The sequence below is a fragment of the Tyto alba genome, unplaced genomic scaffold (genome assembly GCF_018691265.1).
Source record: "Tyto alba isolate M040663 unplaced genomic scaffold, T.alba_DEE_v4.0 Super-Scaffold_14, whole genome shotgun sequence".
NCBI classification, from domain to species: Eukaryota; Metazoa; Chordata; class Aves; order Strigiformes; family Tytonidae; genus Tyto; species Tyto alba.
Window position 1 is genome coordinate 25,538,936 of NW_024881276.1, and position 9,871 is coordinate 25,548,806.

Below are 9,871 nucleotides of genomic sequence, written 5' to 3' on the forward strand. Positions count from 1 at the left end.
ATAAACCTCATTTCAAAGAGTTCAGCCCACCTGAACAATGTAACACTGCATTATTCAGTGGAAATCACTGGGTTTGTTCCAATATCAGCCTATTATATATTAACTTAGGACTGTCTCTTAGGTTTTTATTTCATGTTTGCTTTTTCATTAATCATGAACAGAAGTAAGGTTCTTCCTTATCCAAAACTGCTTCCAGAATAGCTACCTTCTCATTTTGCAATTTCAGTAACAGAGAATTATTTTTTTTTCATCAACTCTCTTATTTGGAACTGACTCATGCATTTATAATTTGGTGTTATCCCAAACAGCACAGATTTGATATGTATTTTCTACTGGTCACAAAAGTCCAAAAACTTTCAAAGTTGATTTTCCAGCTGTATTAAATCACAGTGTTATCTAAAATGCAAAATTATAAAGGCAAAATAAAACCTATTTGACAGTATTTTGTGAAGAAGTGTTGTGATAACTTCTCCCTGGTAATTTCAGTGAAAATAGTGTATTTCTTAGGGAGAGTGTCCTTTGACATAAACAGATTTTTTTCAACAGTTCTGTTCTCAAGCCAGAAAAAAAAAAAAAAAAAGTTAAAGACCTTTCAATGGAACAGCTTTTTTTTGCCAGGGACTCCTCTATGTCAATCATTTTCTTTTACATAATTTAGGTAATGACTGCAAGAAAACCTTGCTCCATCTTAGGTTACCCTTTTTCATACTTACACACATTTCATTAGAAAGCATCAGCTCTGCTACAAAACAATACAGAGAATACCACCACAGCCAGGATCAGGATCCCAGCCTTCCATTGCCTTTTTCCTAAAGAGATGTGATTAGTTTCATGTGGCTGCACAGAAGGCACAAGGTCAAGGTTTTGCAGAAAATTAGTCTGTTTTTCTAGAAATGGGAAGTGAAAAAGAAAAGGAGGTGTCAAAATATCACCATCTACACAAATATCACTAAAAAGAAGCTACGGACTGCTCCTGGACCCCAAGGCTGGAGACAACAGCTGGCCCAAAATTACACTGCTTAGAGCTCATCCCTCTAAAGCAGGTTTGTCCTGGAGCAAACCAGGGAGTGAGCTAACAGTTAAGTACCGTGAAAGATCAGAACGGTAGTGGGTCAACTCTCTCCCTGGACCACTTTTTAGAAGCATAGATGTAACTGGTGAGAATATGTTATCTCTTTTTGTTCAGAGAAGACATTTGTGAAAGATTTTCTCCGATTTTTGCAGGGAAAGGCTCCAGTCATGCCTTTTGCACTGTCTCACTGACATGTGCAAGATCTAGAAGATTTCAGAACCAGAATCAGAAGGTGACACCATCATGAATAAAACATACTCATACTAAGGGTATGCGGGGATCTCTTTTTGCTGAGGACTAAATGCTGAACATGAACTAGTTGCTGTGTTAAATATGTGATTTCTTTCCAGGAAGTCACTCTATATCTTTGGCTTAACCAACTGTGTGTAGCAGCTAAACATTCCCTGTTTGAACACCCTTGGAATTCAGCTGAGTTCTTACAGTCTGGTTTAGATCCCCCTGCACAAATAGCACAAGGACAATGGAGCTGCTCCCTGTTAAATATTCAGGTAGAGTGACTGACGCTGTGTTTCTCACTAGTCCAGCCTGTGAAGAGGAACACACAGGCTGTTAGTTCAAATTTTCTTTCATTAAATTTTTCTTTCACAAATAATTATTACTGTTGCTCAGTAGCAACAAGACAGCTACAGCCTTTTTTTCTAGACAGGTAGCCCTTATGTAGAATCACCCCAGGGAAGGTCTGTGCTCTTTCTTCCTTATATACAGTAAGTAAATGAAAGCATAGATCGGATAAATTACATCTTCAACTGAGTGAGCATACACAAAAATGAGGTAATAAGTGATTCATATAAGTATACAAATATAAATACTATATGCGTTATAAGATGCATAACTCTGAAGGTGTACACAGCATCAATATAAGTATACAGTATTACTCTCTCACCCCTCTGCCTATGCTCAGAACCACAACAGAAATGTCAATGCCAATTACTGCAATTAATGTCAAAGTTAATTCCATGACTACGTGGATTATTGAATGCTTACAGATGCTTTTTTACTCCCTATGAAATAACAGTCCCAAGCTTTGTGGATTTTTAAAAAAATTAATTACCTGTAATGACTGCCCAATGTACCTGGCATGGCAGCACAATCCCTTTTTGTACTGTAGAGCTACACAAAAAATGACCCTATGCAACACAGGTGTGGGAACAAGAAGTCAGCAACATTTGTGAATAGAGTACAGATAGCTTAAACAACTTTGGCTTGCTGCCCTCTCAGCCAGGACAGCCAATTCTTTAGTGCTCTGCATAAGTTTATGAGGAATGATTTAGCTTAAGGGATGACTTATGATTTGCCTGTAATGTTGCTCTAGGGCAACTTAAAGCCATCAAGCTCCTTTCTAGGTTAATATAACTGCAAGGCAAGGGCAGCTAGGCTTCAGCTATCCATGCGTGTTCCAACATTATTTGTGAGGGACAATTTTGCAAGTCAGATATGACAACAGCAAGGGCTTAGGTGGAATGCAGATTACTCTTCTGGAGCCTGCCAGAATTAATGGGAGGAGGATGCGATGCATATTCTTGTTTTGTTCAGTTTCATTATTGAATACAATGGAAGGCTCTTGTATCCTTGTTATTGTCTTCCTCTGTAGATTCCAGTAGGAGATCAATGACTAAGATTTGCCCCCTGCTGTTATTTCTTTGTATCTCAGTTCTTTAGAATGTTCTTTTCTTTCCTCACTTTCTTTAATTTGGTCTGATTTTCTCTCCAGAGGGATATTAATTTAATAAAATTCTAGCCTACCTTTTGACTTTGGAGACCTTCTCCTCCACCAACCTTATCCGTCCATAGCTTTCAAAATACACATATAATAACCTGGCATCTTTAGCTTGCAAGGATATTCCCAGAAACAAGAGGACCTTACGCTAAGCAAATTTAGCTAATGATCCTTCTCTAAAGCATTAATTCTTTCAAAAAAATTCTTCAAATTCCTGTACAAGCCCTACAAAGAAAATAAGCCTGAGAAAGTGCAAACCAAACATCAGGTGCAATACCTGAAACTTTTCTTCAGATTGTGTATTTAATCTAGTTATGGCTACGGACCTCCTCTTGAATCCCTCAAGTATTTAAACATTTTGCTGCTTTTTGAAGCACTGGTAGTTTAGCAGAAATACTGCATGCCCTGTGCTCACTGTTATTTCTGACTTTTCAAAGTCATACCAGTTTTCTGATAATGCCATAGCCACTTCAGGAATCTAGATAAGCTGCATGGTAACACATAGCTGATAGTGAGGATCACAGCTTAGCAAGGCACTGGAGTGTTTAAGTACAGAGGAAAGGCCACAAGCACATGTTTACAATCAAGCTGGTACTGCTGGATTACAGTTTGATAACAGAGCTGAGTCAGGAAAACATTTCAAGTGTAGAGTGCATAGGATAACAAGAGTATCTATGATCACTTGCAAATAAAACAAAAATCATTAGAAGTATTAACAATTAGCAGAGCGAACTCCAAGCCCTCCAAGCCAGTGCTGACATTGGCGAAGTCATTTGACTTCAGTGACTAAGTATTGTGAAACACAACCTTAAAGTTAGCATCTCTATAGCACCTGCAATTTGAGATTTTCAGAATGTTTTACAAACACGATTCGTCTACATTTCACAATGAATCTGCCCCAAGGGTTTCTCTAAGTTTAATTTCTCTGATTTTATTAACAGAGAAACTGAGTGGTTAGATAACTAGCTCAAAGTACTTACACAGAAGTGTTCCTGAAGACTATGATTACCACTACTTAAAGGCTAGAATTCTGTCCACTTCTGTGAAGGATAGCTTTCAAGTGAATGAGTGCAGCAGCTCAACTGGTACTACAAGAGCTGAAGAGCTGGTATGTTGAAATTTCAAACACTTGGAAAACTTTCTATTTCCCTGAAGAAAGCTTAAAAGTAAAATAAATTTAAATGATTAAACAATGTGAGGATATGTATCCTGTTTATTTACTTCTACAGTAGGAATGCAAGTTGGAGAGAGATCTAGGTAGAAATTCTTACTATGAGGTAAATGAACAGAAATAGAGAAGCTTTAAGAATAATGCTTTATTCCTATATTAACAAAATCCCGTTTGGTTTTGAGAAAAAAGTCACACCACTTCCTTATGATGTATGTGTTACAATCATGGTGTGAAACCAGCCATTCCACTGAATGTATTCAAGTTTTGGACATTTCATTAAATGACTGATAACACGGAAATTGTGTTACAGTACACATTAAATATCTCTCTCAGGCATTTTATGTAAGATGAGGCTGGTGTTCCTGCTGGTCCTGGTATGAACCTTGGCTCTACGGGCATCCTGTTGCAAGAAGGGTGGACAGAGAAATTCTTTGCAGGACTTTGACTGACATAATAATTTCACTCGAGACCCCACAATTTCTATCTGATCAGATGTGGGTAGAGACAAGCACCTAGACTCCCATTATCAGATTATGATGGATAGTATCATATTAAAGCTAGCAGTATGTGAGCTCTGCTCCTGTTCCGGAAGACTGATCAGTGAAGTGTCTGACATCCGTTCACTCTCCGCAAAGTCTTCCCAAAGGACAGTGGTAAGGTGAGATTAAAATGAGAGTCCCTAGCTTTTGGAGAGCACTTAGCCATTTTTGTTGTTGTTGTTGTTGTTGTTCATGATGCAGCTTTTCTGGCATTTTTTTCTCTAGTAAAGTAAGTAGGGAAAATCCAGATATTGCTGGCAGATCCCTCTAACAGTCATCTTTCAAGACAAGGCTTCCTTGAGGATCCCTTTCAAGTTCCAAATGTTGTACCTGAGCCAGGCAGTTCATTGGTTTGGGCAGCCAGAGATAGGGCATCACTGCAGGCCCTGGATGTTAGAATAGCACTGTCCTTTGGTCACTCAACAGAAATCCAGTTGAGAATCTTTATGGCTCTTTGTGTCCATGATGATACTAATCTCTATATTCAGACTCTCAAACTGGATGATAGACTCACTTGCTATGAAAACACTAAGCTGGATCAATAACCAGCAATCATGGCACACTGCAGAAGAGGTGAGGATACTTCTGTGGCCTCCTTGTAGCTCACAGCCATGTACAAGTGTAGCAGAGACACTTAAACTTTTAGTTCACTTTACCCAGTCATGCACCATTTCAGACCCATATCAATATGACTTAATATTTGATAGAAAGCTCTCACAACTGCCTTTCACTAAAGACTCTGATATGTACTCCTCCTCTCTAGATGGATTAAAAAGGGAGTGCTGTACCTATAGCATGAATGAATCATCAATGCTCCCTCAAGAAAGAAATAAAAGGTTACCTACTGATAACTAGAGTACTTCAAGGCGCATTGTCCATATACACATTTATTACTCATTCTCCACCATCTGTCTCTGATCAGATTTCTGCAGGTGAATGGAAACCACAGTGTGTGAAATAGATTGGATGAAGGGTGGTGTATGCCCCTTTGAGTGGAACATAAAGGGAGGTGGGCCCAAAAGTTACTGAAGTGAAAAAGCCTCAGTGCTAAAGTCTTTATGGCATATGTGTCCTTACAGTATAGAAGTATATAGGAAATATATAAATATATGCACAGTTGAAATATAAACCACAAAGAACACTAGCTGTTGATAAGTAACTTCCTTTTCTATGATGTGACACATATTACTGTATGGCTTAAAAATAAACATAAATCTTTTTAGATCAGTGACTAGGTATTTTGCATGCTGCTTATTTCTTCCACTGCCAGTTTTTACACCAAAATCTCTTTGGAGAAGGGACAGCCGTGACCTACAAAGCGTCAGCACCAAGCACAGTGACTCTGCAGACAATCTGGCCCCCCTGCTCTGCTGTAGCATTTGTTTAGCATTTCTATCAACCTTTTCTTTTAGTTAGTGTTAAAAACACAAAAGGAACTGTGAACTCAGTCTCAAGAAGTGAAAACAGGCTACACAAACCGGATGATTCTGAATTAATCTTGCAACAAGCTGCTGACAGCTCTCTGCTCAGCTCTGCTAAGTAACAGGGGTGGGGAAAATTACACTGGTGGGTGAGGTGAAAAGGAATGGGGAAACAAGCCAAGGAAGGAGCCTCTCCTTCATTGTACAATCCTGAGTGCACACCTCACTTTGCAGTGTTAATAGCAAGGTGAATACTGCCTTCTAACCTCCCCTTATCCTGTTAGTGACTCAAACAGCATGTGGAAAAAAAAAAAAAAAAAGGGGGGGGGGGAAAGATTTATATACAAGTGTAAAATAAATGTACACACCCAGGGTATTTAAAGAAATACAGTAATAAAAATACTCTTGAAGTACATTTCTTTACAGGTTTCTTAGTTAACTGCAGGATTTGTTGGCTAACTGAAAGTATTTTTATAAATCTGACTCCGGTTTTTATTATAGAGGCTGTCCAAATAAGCAACACTACCTGAAAGTTAATGTCAAGTCTATAAAATTAACCTACAAATGTCAGAACCTGCATTCATTTAAGGAAAAAAAAAAAATAGTAGGTGCCAGTTCTGATCTTATCACTGCAGATTTGTGTTTGTTTTTTCTTCAGTATATTCTTTTCTCCTTGTTCCTGGAGCTGAGACGTGTAAGTGCCTCATGGCATAGCTTGATGGCAGGATTGTTGAGGGCTTTTCCGATCATCCATTACTATGGTGGCATGTTGTGGCTGACTGCACTTTGCTGTCAAAATGTACATATGAGGAAGGAAGGAGAGGACCAGGACTACACTACCTAAGAGGACGTTTGGGAAGAAACCAGGGCTCAATCACAGTCCAACTCCTCCAAGCACAAGAGGGTAGATCTCAACTATGGACAAAACATGCCCCACTGGCATGTTCAGATGATGTGTATTCTATAGAAAGTGGGAGACAGCAAGACAAAGTCATTCTCTATCTCTTCCCTCCAAGTGTTAGCAGAGACCAGTCACCAGGCTAAAAGGTACCACAGCACGGTACTAGGACAGAACCCTGATCTATGCCCAAGTGCCCTAGTCACATTATAAGCACTTTGTTTTGTACTCTGACATGCAGACACTTAAAGGCATTCTTTCCATCTCCAAAATGCTCCTCTGTAAAACCCCTTCTCCTCATTGCTGTATATGCAGAGCGGGAAGTTATGGTTTGGGTCACTCACAGCTGGTTGCAGGGGACAGGTAATCAGATCAGTTCCCAGGACTAGCAGATCTCTTGGTAAGCAGGACAAAACAATCTCTAGGCTTAAGTAAGCAGCACAGCAAGCCTCCACAAGGTCAGGCTGGCAAAGAGGCTTAGTGTACCAAGCATTTAGGAATGAGGTCTGCAATTCTCTGGAACAGAAGTCTGCATGATAGACATATTGTGGTTTGGGCTGACATACACACAGACTTCAGCACTTGCCTCAGAAGTCTCAGACCTGAATAGTCACCTCTCTTACTGAGTAGAAACCTCAATGGAATCAGTGAAGGAGTCACAATTGCACTGGCGTATGCTGTGGGTTTGAGCACACCTTTGCTGAATGCTCATCCCAGGTCCAGCTTCAGTGTCCTGGACTAGCTTCATCAACATTTTATTCCCCTTCCCTCCTGCATCACCAGTCTTTTAGATGTGGGCTCTTAGGGAGAGGAGTTACCTGATACTCTGCCTACACTATGCCTCTACCTTCCATAATATAATACTCCTTTAGGCCTAATGGATTGCAGTGTGCTTAGCTCATCCAATTAATTATATAAAGAGGGTAGGTGAAGGAAGAGTTTGGGTAGTCCCAGATAAGCAGTTTTGAACTGCCAAGACTTAAAAACACAAACGTGAAGCTCCTCTTCAAAAAACATCAAGGAAGAGGATCCAGAGAACTTCAGGCTGTTCAGCTGCATTTCAGTTTCTGGGAAGTTCATGCAGCAAATTAGCCTGGAAATCTTTTATTTCAGACATATAAGGGAAAATAAAGTGATTGGGAACAGCCAGCATGGAATTACTGATCACAGCCTGATTGCCTTCTACAATTAAATGTCTGGCTCTGTGGATGGGGACAAAAGAACAAATGTCATTAACCTGGGCCTCATCAAGGCTTTTGACAATTTCTCCCACAGCATCCTTGTATCCAGCCTGGGTATGTATGGACTAGATGAAGTCGAGACAAGTGACTCCTCTAATTGGAAGTTGTGATGCCACAGTCGGAGTCTTGTGTTCAGTTTTGGAACTCCCAAATACAAAAGGGATATTGTAAGACTGAAGCAAGTCCATCAAAGGGCTACCAAGACAGTTAAAAAGACTGGGTACATGACATTTTGGGGCTTGAGAGTGTCCCTGGTCAGTAGGCACAAAAAACGTCTTCTCAACAGTCTGCCAGTAAGTTAGTTCTGAGTATAATACATTCACACACTGTTCCAGGGTGTTTTCCCCACAGCTCTGTAGTCAGTGGATTGGTTTGCATGCTTCAGACAGGGAAAGGGAGATAGAAAGTGTGTCATACTGTGATGCTGGAAGATACTGGGCTAGTCTGTGCTTTGTTCTTACACTGGCAAATGATGTCATCCCAAGGTGTCCCTTTTTTCACTGAGAGATGTACCTGAATAGCCTACAGTGCAAGTGTGGTTAGATGAACATGAAGGTGCCTTAAGCTGGAAAAGCTTCTGCCCTTTCCCATACTGCTCACTAATTCTAGTTTGAGTGCATCCTGGACAAGGAACTTCTGCTTTCACTACTCCAATGCAAAGAAAGATGACGATACTACTATATAGAAGAAGGTAATATTTGTATTTAGGGAAGCCTTGGTGAGTGTCTTCACTAGGACCATCAAAAGTTCCAGGAAAAGGGTGATTGCTATTCAGAAACAACTATGTGGCCTCTACTGTTTCCCAGACAACATTAATCTCCAACTAGACATGTTTTCGTGAGATCCACTACCCCTTTCTTCCTCCCTGTTCCCCCATGTTTGCCCATGACTGACATCAGAGTGGAAGTCATGCTTACTCACACAAAGAGCCTATGAGATGTCAACAGTACAAAGATTAGGTATGACCCAGCAAAAAAAAAAATTGTCTATTTTTCTGGATCAGTCAGTGCATGCATGAATCAAACTTTTAAATATGTACACATATTTCTTTTTAATTGTTCAGAAACTGGCTATTTGATTTGGTGTGTTGAAACAGATAGCTTAATCCACACTGGCACTGCTCAGTCCATGCTGATTTGTGTTCCTGTTTACATATAAATTTATTCTTTACAGGACAACTAACAGTCTGTTATCTATAGACAGGCTCCTGGTTTTGCTTGTTTCCTGCATAATAGCACTGGGAAGCAGCACCTTATGAAACCCTATTTGACTCATGCCACTTGAAATTAATGATTATTGATATTGCTGCCAATCCAGAAATAGAGGGGGACCTGGAGGGGAGGGGCAGTTAGAGGTTCATTTTCTGATTGGAAAAGCATGTGTTCTTTCTTGGGCTGGTCTTCTCTCTGCTAAGTTATTAATCCAAAGACATCTATCATAAGATCCCAGCAAGGACCCACTCTTAGGCCATGCAGCCTGAGATTTGACTCATTTTGGTTGGCTCCCCATACTGCCTTGAAATTCCAAAGCTTTTCCCCCTTGCTCCAAGTAGAACTTTCACTTTTCCAAGTGTCTCTCTGTGCATAAGAGAAGAAAATCATGGAGAGTTTGGCTGAGATTTGCCACCATGGATGGGTTCATTTGGCTGGTGTAGTTAATTTATTTGCTACATTCCAGCCTCGCCAGAAGCTCAGTATTATAGTTCTTCAAAGTATTTTCAGCCAAACTATTGTTGGCTGAAGGGGGAGAGTAGTTGGTCCACCCCAAGAAAAAGGGGGGAAGAGGGAGAAG